Genomic DNA, 10523 nt, shown 5'->3' with positions numbered 1-10523 from the left:
GGAGCAAGATGGCTGATAGCAGGGCCATGATTAGACACCCCCACCCCCCCACCCCCCGCCCCAGACCCCAGCAACTCCATTTATTCAACTGGACAGTTCTCACCAAGGTCCAGAACGGAATCTCCCTGGGGCCTGGGCCTGGGCCTGCTGCTGATTCAGCAGGTCTCTCTGCAGTGCCGAGACTGGTCCTGCCTGGGTTTCCACATCTATTCCTACAGGCAGGAGCAGGCTCCAGGCTCATCTCCGGATCCACACAGAAGCTGGAGTAGAGGCCGTTTCAGGAGAAATGAATGGCCATGCTGTCACTACCAAGGAGTAGATGCTGAACCAGAACTATAGGTGAAGGAGAGTTGGGGAACACCGTGACAGCCAATTTTGTGTCAGCTTGACACAAGCTGGAGTCATTGGAGAGGAGGGGGCCTCAGTTAAGAAGAATATCTCCAATTAAGAGCAGGTTGTGGGCTGGAGAGATGGCTCAGAGGTTAAGAGCACTGACTGCTCTTCCAGAGGTCCTGAGTTCAATTCCCAGCAACCACATGGTGGCTCACAACCATCTGTAATGAGATCTGGCACCCTCTTCTGTATACATAATAAATAAATAAATAAATAAATAAATAAATAAATAAATAAATAAATAAATAAATCTTAAAAAAAAAAAAAGAGCAGGTTGTAAGTACGCCTGGAGGGCATTTTCTTAATCAGTGATTGATGAGGGAGGGCCCAGCCCGTTGTGGGTGGTGCCACCCCTGGGCTGGTGGTCCCGAGTTCTATAAGAACATGGGCTTAGCAAGCCAAAGCAGCACCCCTCCATGGCCTCTGCATCAGCTCCTTCCTCCAGGTCCCTGTGCCTTTCCTGGCTTCCTTCAAAGATGGACTTCAGTGTGGAAGAGTAAGCCAGATAAACCCTTTCCTCCCCAAGTTGCTTTTGCTCGTGGCGTTTCATCACAGCAATAGGAACCCTAAGACAGACCTTGCAGGCTGCCATCCTGTTAATTTAATGGAGCTAGAGCCAGGGGGACCGAGGGAAGGAGACACGAGAGACTGGAGTCTCCGCCGACAGCAAGGGATAGAGTAGATTGGGGTCAAGGAGTAACCCCACTCCAGCCTGGGAATGGTGGAAAGGTCAAGGGTGCCGTCTGACAAAACTCAACACGAGAGACAAAGTGCTGAGTGAGTCCTTGTCCTAGAATCAATGCAGGCAAGGCCAAGCAGTTGGGTGACACCCCATCAAGATAGGGCAGCTGGTGGAAAGGGCAGGCATTGTCTGGGGACATTCATGGGAGCATGAGGCAGGATAAAGAAAAGGACACAGTCATCCGGCCTTGGAAACAGAGAAAACCAGCCATTTCTCTCAGGCTGAAGAAACTGATGCGGTGTTTTTTGTGACAGTGAAAAATCGGCATTTGTGGTAGTCTGAGGGAAGGGTGTAGCTGTGTGGCAGATCACTTGCCTGGCATTAGGAAGCCTCGGTTTCTACCCTGGCACTGAGGGAAGAATTTACAGTGGGCAAGACGCCCAAATTCCAGCAGGTGAGAGTGCCCGCATATAGGGTAATGCCCACAGGGAAGAATGCAGCTTTGGTAAAAGGGGCTTCAGTTGACACGGAAAGATGTTGATTGCAGGCTGGGAGGCGGCTCAGTGCGGAAAGCGCTCGCTATGCAAGTGTGAGGACTTGGGTTCTAATCCCCAGGGCCCACATCAAGCTGGATGCAGCAGCACATCTATACTCTCAGAGCTCTCCCTCCCCAGTGCTAAGATTACTGACATGCAGCGACACACCCTCCTGGATGCAATGTGAACCCAGCTAAGTGAACTCACTTTCTCTTTTATTTTTAGATAGGGTGTTATGTATCCCAGGACAGACGGAACTCTATGCCGTCAAGGATGACCTTTGGTTTTTCCCGCTTCTACCTCCCAAGTGTTGGCATCACAGCTGCTCACCCCCATGCTTGGTTTATTAAAATGGTACTGAGGATCAACCCTGGGGCTTCACGCATGCTAGGCAAACACTCTACTGACTGGGCTACACTTCCAGCCTGCAAATGAACATTACTAAGATAAGGTTTCCTCCTATGTTGGGAAGCACCTGAGACTAGAATAGGATCTCTGTTCTCTGTCGGCTTGCACGCTAACTGGGAAGACAGCTAATAAACAGGTGTTAAGAAGACGAGAAAGGCAGAAGGATTTGAGAGATCGGAGCATTCGGCACAAGACACTCCAAGACCCAGTTCTCAGCACAAAGGAGATTTATTTACCTCAGAGGGACAGAGGGCGGGGATAAGAGACAGACACAGGAGACAGAGGACCAGGGAGAAGGAGAAGGGAACAAGGGAGAAGGGGCAGGAGTATTTGTCCCAAGGGACAAAGGACCGCCTCTGGATAGAGAGGAGACAGAAGTGGTCCATAGGAAAATGGCGGTTTAGAAAGGTAAAAGGGAATCTTGTGTTAGGACAGGTGTTTAATTTTAATTGGACAGGTTAATTAGGGCAGCCACGGAGGGGGGGGGCTTTTGATTGCTGGACTACAATATTTTAATAGCTGGACATTGGTAGTCAGCCTCAGGAGGAAGTGGCCAAATAAGGGAAGAGACCTTGGTGGCTAGCTTTAGGGCCATAATCTAACAGTTTTTAGCAAGACAGAGGGGATGGGGGAGAAGGGCAAGGCCTGCCAGAGCCATGTTTGCCATGCTTGGGCTGGCTCGAGTCCTTTCAGGAGCCAACCAGGGGCCAGGGAAGAGGAGCCAGTAAGTGCAGGGCCTTTTTGAGGGGGCCAAGTCTCTAGCTCTAAACAAGACCCAGGGAGGGCACTATTCTACTCTCACTCCAGGACCGGCAGGTTGTTCAGAGGCCCGTGGGCTTCAGAGGGCTATGCACAGCAAGGCACTACCGCTTTTTGAGAAGCAAAAAAGAGGTAGGGTGTGGAGGTGCATGCCTATAATCCCAGCACTTGGGAAGTGGAGGCAGGAGGATCAGGAGTTCAAGGTCAGCCTCTGCTACACAGTTGTGTTCAAAGCCAGTTTGAGCTACATGAAATCCTGTCTCAAAAGTCATTAAAAAAAGGTATCCTGGGCATCGGGATGCAAACTTTTAATACCAGCACCCAGAAAGCAGAGGCAAGCAGATCTCTTAGTTCCCGGCCAGCCTGGGCTACATATCACGTTCCAGTACAGCCAGGGCTACACAGAGAAACCCTGTCTCGAAAAACAACAAAACAAAGCAATACAAAACACAAACAAAAGACAGCACAGGCACGGTGTCGAATATCAACACTTAGGAGGCAGAACCAGGAGGATCTCTGAGTTCTGGGACAGTCTGGTCTATATAGCCGTTCTAGGACAGCAAGGGCTACATAATGACACCCTGTCTCAAAATAAAAAATAAAAAATAAGACATTTACAACGCTTTTCTTCACAAAGTTTCAAGGGTCAAAATAAACTTTAGTGACAACATTGTGAACATTTCTGTTCATAGTTTTATTACGAATAAAATCACTGTTCAATGGTGCAGAGAATAAATCTGACCATGGGAGGAACCCACAACCCGCGCGAGCGCAACACGACACGGGCGGAGCTATCGCTAAGCCCCGCCCACCAGGGCCATACCGGCCCCTTCTTTCTCTTTGCCCCTCCCACTTCCGCGGGCACCCAACTGTGCGTCCCCTGCGTGCTGACGTCAGGCGCGTGCCCCTGTCCGGCAGCCGAGGAGGCCCCGCGCAGTGCTGCCAACGCCCCGGCGGAGAAGCTGAGGTGAGTGCGGGGCCCGGGTAGCCTCCCCGCGGGAGCGTGTTGTGCACCGCCCGGCCCCAGTCGCGCGCCCCCCGCCCTCCCCCGGCCCTCGAGGATGCTCGCGGTCGGGGTCATCCCGGTGCCTGCGGGCCTCGAGGGAGGGATTGCCGGGTTCGCGTGCGGCCGCGGGCCCGGGTTCTGAGGGGGACGAGGCGGGGTCGCGGAGAGGCTTGGGGCCCGAATGGCAGCGAGGCGCGGCCGGGGATGGCGGCGGCGGCGGGCGCAACGCCGCCGATCTGTCAGTGGCCGCGAGTTGACCAGGCACACCCATCCCACCCGCTCCCCTCCCCCTCCGGCCGCCCGCGGGCCCCGGGGGCGCGGGGACGCGGGACAGCGGACGTAGGGCCGGGTCCCGGGTTGGAGGCTGGGGGCTGCCGCTACGTAGTCGGCCTGGACTTCCTGCTTCCCGGGCCCCGCCGAGGACGCGTTGCGGCGGGCGGGGGAGGGGAGCGGAACTGCGGCCGCAGGGCCGGGCCGGGGCCGAGGTGACGGACCGGGCGGTTCTGCGCCTGCGCCCCTCGGCGGTCCCCAGCCCCGCGCCGTGTCCGTCCTCTCCTGCCCGGGGCTCCCGGGGCTTCCACGAATGGGCCGGCCTCCTTCCCTTCCGGAACCTGCCCAAGTGCCTCCCGAAACCCCGCCTGGCCGCTTGCTCGGTTCCTCCTTACTAGCAGGAAATTTTTTCTTTGTTGGTTTTTTTTTTTTTTTTTTTAATTCCTCTTTCCTCCCCTTTAAGTCCGGGAGAAATGCAGTGTGGAAGATTACGTCATCGCAGCATAAGGGGTGAGAGTTTTAACTCAGGGCTCACCAAATTAAGACAACACCCTGCATGCAGCCTTAGTGGGTGACTCCACTCAGCACATCGGTTCAGAATAAGGTGGTGGGGTTTTTTTTTTTTGTTGGAAGTCATGTTGCCTGCGTTGATGGCTGCCTGAGATGCACCTGAAGTACGAGAAGGTTTAATATCCTAGGTTATTTTTGGCCAGGAGATACACACTGCCTGCAGCCACTTGGTTAGGCATGAACTTTAAAGGGTCCCTTGGCTGTACTCGGGTGAACTCTCTTGTGGGAGCAGTTCTTTGCCACACTGACTAATGTGACTTAACTTGACGTCAGGAACTTAAATTCCGTGTGTGGTGCTAAGAGTGAGCCGAAAAGAGAATTTAATTATACACCTGATTAGTCTTTGTTAGACTTGCATGCTTTAGTTTTATCATTAAAAACGGCTTTTGGGTTTATTTTTTATTTTGAAACAGGGTCTCCATATTTAGTTCTGGCTAGCCTTGAACTTAAAGGGACATTCCTTCCAAGTCTCTCTTTACAGGACTTATTTATGTTCTGTCAGGGGAAACTGACAGAAGTAGTCTCTGCCTCCCAAGTGCTAGGATTACAGGCACAAGCTACTTAAATTACCACCCTTGGTTTTAATTTTTAACCCCCAAAACTTGAGTAATATTTTTAGGCTTCTTGTATCACCAGAGTTGGGTCCTTGGATTATAAAACGCAGCAGTGTTGAATATTAACGTTGCAGACTAAATGAGCTCCAGTTGTGTAATGCATCCTTGTAAGGGTGGCTCATGTTTGAGAAAGAATTTTCCCATTACTGCTCGTTTGTATAGAAAATGGCATTGTTTGTTAAGCAACACCAGAGTGCTGTATCCAAATTGGCTTTCTGTAGTTTGTAGGTACGGTGCTAAATCTTCCAAACTACAGTTAGCCGTAATGTGACATAGGAGTATAAAATTGGAGCACTTATCTACTACTGTATTTTTTAGTCTTCTATATTTAAAAAGTTTGTGTGGGCCAATTTGTATTTATTTAGAAAGTTTGTATGTGTACCAATTTGCGTTTTTTTTTTTTTTTCTTTTTAATTAAGTAACTGGGTTGGTGAGATGGTTCAGTGGATAAAGGCACTTGTCAGGCAGGCCTGACTACCTTAGTTGGATCCTCAGAACCCATGGTGGAAGGAGAGAAGCCTGATTCTCAAAAGTTGTTATCTAGCCAGATTTAGTGGTTCATGACTTTAATCCTAGCTCTTGGGAGGCAGAGGCAGGTGGATCTCTGAGTTCAGGGCTCGCCTAGTCTACATAGAGTTCTAGGACAGTCAGGGCTAGAGAGTCCCTGTCCTGAAAAAAACAAAAGTTGTCCCTGAGAGTCATACTCGTGCCATCATGCATGTGTACACACTTAACAAATACATACAGTAGTCGGGCAGTGGTGGCACACACCTTTAATCCCAGCACTCGGGAGGCAGAGGCAGGTGGATCTCTGTGAGTTCGAGGACAGCCTGGCTACAGAGGGAGTTCCAGGAAAGGCGCAAAGCTATACAGAGAAACTGGAAAAACAACAACAACAAAAAACCCCAAAAAACCAAACAAACGAAAAAACAAAACAAATACACACAGTATTTGTCTTCTGTTAAATTCTCTTAAAATATTTTCATATTGTGACCAACCCCCTGTGCTTAGTAAACATTTCCCCTCTCTAGTAATCTGAGCAAGCTCAAGACTAAATCCTGAAGTTTACAAAGTTTACAAAACGTCAAGATTTATTTTCTTAGTTTTTTTTGCATTTGAAATATTTTTAAAAATGTTTTTATTCTTTTATATTTTCATTCCTGTATACAAAGTGTTTTATATTTTGATCATATTCATCCCTATTTCCCTCCTCTGCCACCCAACCCTCTCCCCAACATGTTCCCCTCCCAACCCTCCCCATGTGTCCTCTTTTGTGAGCTGCTGAATCTAGTTAAAGCTGCTCCACTTGTCATCTCATGATCTATGAAAGAAGCATTTCTAGTTATTTTTATGTGTGCCCTGATAAAAATATTTTATCTGAAAGCCATTAAATTTGGAAAATAATGTACTCTTGTCTTTTTTGGGAAGGAGCACTAATAGGGGCTTGGAAGCTCAGGTCAGACTGCACTTTGATTTATAGTGCTACAGTTTAAATGGAGTTCTCATTTTAGCTTTTTTTTTTTTTTTTTAAAGGATAAGAAATACTTAATCATTTTAGGCTACATGATCTCTTATGAAGGGGAACAGTTCATATTGGGTGCATTTTTCTCCCATAAACAGCTCTCTTTGTCCCTCAATGTTAAAGGGCTATTCTGTATTTCTATGATAGTGCCGTTTCAGTCTTTGCAAATGTTTGCTCTAAGTTTCCCCTGATAGAACATAAAATTCTGTGAATCAAGGGCTTTGACTTGGTATGGTCATCCTGTATCCCTTTAATAAATATTTGTTGGATGAGTGAGATTGGTAATGTCTGAGGGTTACCATTCTTATTTTCTGCACATCCTATAGGCCCTCTTGTTTTGTTTCCTGAGAGTACTCTATTTCCCTGGCCAGCCATATCCTGTTCTGGACTCACTGAAACTATTGCTAAGCTCCTTGCTTGACCTCATCTGTCTGCTCAGTGCAGTGTCTTCTGCAGCTGACTATCTGGAAAGTTTGCCATCAATTAGGAAATCTCTGGTAATTATTCTCTTACTCTCCTAAAATGTATCCAGACTTAACGCCTGTTTCCTCATCTTCCTGTATTTCTTTGTTTGCAAATAGTAGCTTATTTCGGCTTCCCTCTTCCCCCTTGCAGTGTCAAGTTTCCTGGTCATGTGATGTTTTGCCCCTCCTGAGTTTCTACTTTTAGTTCTCATCTCTTCTGTCCAAAGTATTTTACTGAAGCATTTTTTAGTGTTTATTCATCTTTGTCTGCCATTGCTGGTGTCATAAGTTCAGGGTGTCAGAGTTCCTCTTCACTAGTTACCCTGAAACATTGGTCTCAGACTGTATTTATTCCATGAAGAGACTACAAATATTTTGTCACCTAAATGTGTCCTTCTTGCAGTTGAGAAAAATTAAACTGGTCAAGGTAGCACATTCCTATAATCTTAACACTTGGGGAGTACAGGAGGGTGTAGAAGAAGTTTAAGGTCAGCCTTGGTGATATGGAGTTCTAGGCCAGTCTGAATTATATGAGATCATGTCTCAAAAAAAATTAAGTTTTTAATTTTAAAAAATTAAGAGTCTCATTAAGTTATCAAGTTGGCCTTGAACTTGCCATACTCTTCCCTCAGTTTCAGTAGTTAGGATTACAGATTTGAGCTACCTGACCCAGCTGAGGGGGGGGGGGAGGGGAAGGGGGAGAGTTAGTGAGTTAGTTTATTTATTTTGTGTGAATGAGTGTTTTGTCTGCATTTATGCTTATATGTGTACCATGTGCATGCCTGGTGTCCACAAAGGCCAGAAGAGATGGTTGGATCCTCTGGAACTAGAGTTAGGGCTGGCTGTGGGTGCTGGGAACCAACTTGGGTCCTCTGCAAGAGTAGCAAGTGCTTTTAACAGCTGGGCCATCTCCAGTTTCTTTTTAAATTGAGTACCTAGGCTGCCATGTTGGTGCACTGTCACAGGAAGAGAACCTCTGACTTGGCTGTGTTGCTCATTATTTTCTTTAACACTTCCTGCTTTAACACATCATTTTCTTGAGGCTCTTTATTTCCATCTGCTGTTTTAGTTCTGCTGCCGTGATTTCTGGAGATGCTGCTGCTTAGAGAGGTTAGAAGCATAGACTTTGGAGCCAGACTGCCTGAGTTGAAAACTTTGATCTGTCATTTATTAGCCATGTACAATCTTATGTCATGCTTTGTGACTTCAGTTTATCCTTTGAAAAGTGAAGCTAGCAAGCCTGTCAGGTAACTCAGGCCTGTAATCCCAGCACTTAGAAGGAGGGTTGGAAGATCTGGAGTTTAAGATCATAAGCCTTGGCTGTAGAAGTTAGATGCCAGGCTGAGCTACATGAGACCTGTTTCAAATAAATATCAAAACAAAAAATAAGGCTAGTAACAGCACCTGCCTCACAGTGTGGAAGATTGTATCAGTTAATGTATATGAAATGTTTTAAGACTAATCACCTGCAGGCAGAGCTGTGTAGGTGTTTGCTCTCACTATTACTGCCTCTTAGGCCCCACCCCCTGACCTTAGAAGCTGTGTTTACTTCACATCTAAATGTTTTTATAACCATTCCTCCCACAGACTAATCTATTGAATCCTAAAAATTCCAGGTGGAGATTGTTATCTCCTTTACATTTTTATTTTCCCTACTGTTACAGAACCAAATACTGCTGGGGCTGGTGGTGTGGCCCAGGATAGTTATTGATGTGGCCCAACACAAAATCATAAACATAACTTAAAATCTGTGCATGTGTGTGTGATTTAAAATTGTGTGTGTGTACACTTCTGCCACAGCTCATGTGAAGTTTAGAGGACAACTTTGTTGAGTCTGTTCTTATACCATTAATGTGGGTTCTGGCTATTGAACTCCAATCATTAAATTTGCATAGTAGAAACTATTTTCCTTTGAGCTATCTAGCCAGTCTCAGTCTCAGTCAGTCTCTGTCTCTGTCTCTGTCTCTCCCCAGAGCTGAGGACTGAACCCAGGGCCTTGCACTTGCTAGGTAAGCGCTCTACCACTGAGCTAAATCCCCAACCTCTCTCTCTCTTCTTTCTTTCGCTCATGAATCCCAAATAGGCCTTGAACTCTTTTTGTAGTTGGGGATGACTTTGAACTTCTGGTTTTCTTGTTTCCACCTCCCAAGTGCTAGAATCAGGGGCATGTACTACTATGCTAGATTTATGTGGGTTTTGGAGATCAGGGCTTCATGCATGTTGGGCAAGCACTCCGTTAACTGAGCTACATCCCTAGCACAGAGCCCATTTTAAAACAACAAAACAAAACATATCTACTGTTTGTCGTGGTACAAGCCTTGATCCTAGCATTTGGGAAGCGGAGGCAGGCAAAGCTTCCCGTGGGTGCTGCACACAACACACAGGGTGCAGGCAAAATACACATATACACAAAGGCAAATAGTTCTAATGTGTCTGGTTTAAAGGGATTTAGGGACTGGGCAAATAGATCAATGGGTAAATCAAGTGTGAGGAAAGCCAGTGGTCATGATATCCTTACCTGTAATACCAGCTTGAGGAGTCAGAGATGGGATTCCCCAGAGCAAACTGATGAGCAAGACTAAGCATGTTGGTGAACTCTGTATTTGACTGAGAGACCTTGCATTAGTGTATAAAGGTAGAAGAGAGAGAGAGAGATTGATTCCCAGATAACAACCTCAAGTGCTCGAACATACATGAAACATACATAGGCACGTACGTACACACCACATACAGGAAACAGAAAAGGGAGCTAAGTATATGTTGATGGTGGAGAGGGAGGAAGATAGAAATGAATTTGGGTTTCCCACATCAGAAGGCATTTGTGCTGAGATTGGCATTGTGTCAACATCAGGGAATCCCTCCTGAGAACCAGCACGGAACAGTGTGCTTTCCTCCCACATTAGTAAAGTTTGGGAAACAGTCTGCTAGTGACGCATGCTCTTTCCATCCAAAACAATGAAGTGTTCTGTGTGCTGTCAGTGTATCTTAACGAAAATGCAAAATTAAGTTCTGCATTTTTATATAATTTGATAAGGTATGACAAGTCACTAGAAGTACACAATAACCAAAACACACACACACACACACACACACACACACACTTTTTTCCCCATCACCAGCGCCTTCAGCTTTCTGTGTTTGGTCTGTTTGGCATCTCCATTTTTTTGTATTGTTTTTCCTATTCCATTACAAAGAGGTACTTTCTCCCCTCTTTGTAGAGGACTTGTAGACAGCCCCATGTGTCTTTTAGCTCTTGTTTTTCACCTCTGTACTTTGGCTTTATCACCTTCAGCATTCCC

At 46.7% G+C, this 10523-nt stretch overlaps 1 protein-coding gene across 5 annotated transcripts in view; it reads left to right on the top strand.

Annotated features, from left to right (window-relative positions):
- The first annotated feature begins 3285 nt into the window (after positions 1-3285).
- Positions 3286-10523, top strand: part of Cdc42 (cell division cycle 42) — a 42721-nt gene continuing 35483 nt past the window's right edge. Inside the window, exons 1-3 of one of the 5 annotated variants that reach the window (XM_076565446.1) lie at positions 3930-4022; positions 4518-4564; positions 9198-9233. The gene's annotated coding sequence lies outside the window, so the exon portion shown is untranslated. Of the gene's footprint in view, positions 3746-3929; positions 4023-4517; positions 4565-9197; positions 9234-10523 lie in introns of those variants that run through there. The other 4 variants (XM_076565445.1, XM_076565447.1, XM_006980849.4 and 1 more) reach the window with 4 other exon arrangements.

Source organism: Peromyscus maniculatus, chromosome 2, assembly GCF_049852395.1.
Source record: "Peromyscus maniculatus bairdii isolate BWxNUB_F1_BW_parent chromosome 2, HU_Pman_BW_mat_3.1, whole genome shotgun sequence".
NCBI lineage: Eukaryota > Metazoa > Chordata > Mammalia > Rodentia > Cricetidae > Peromyscus > Peromyscus maniculatus.
This window is presented reverse-complemented; position numbering and strand designations above follow the sequence as displayed.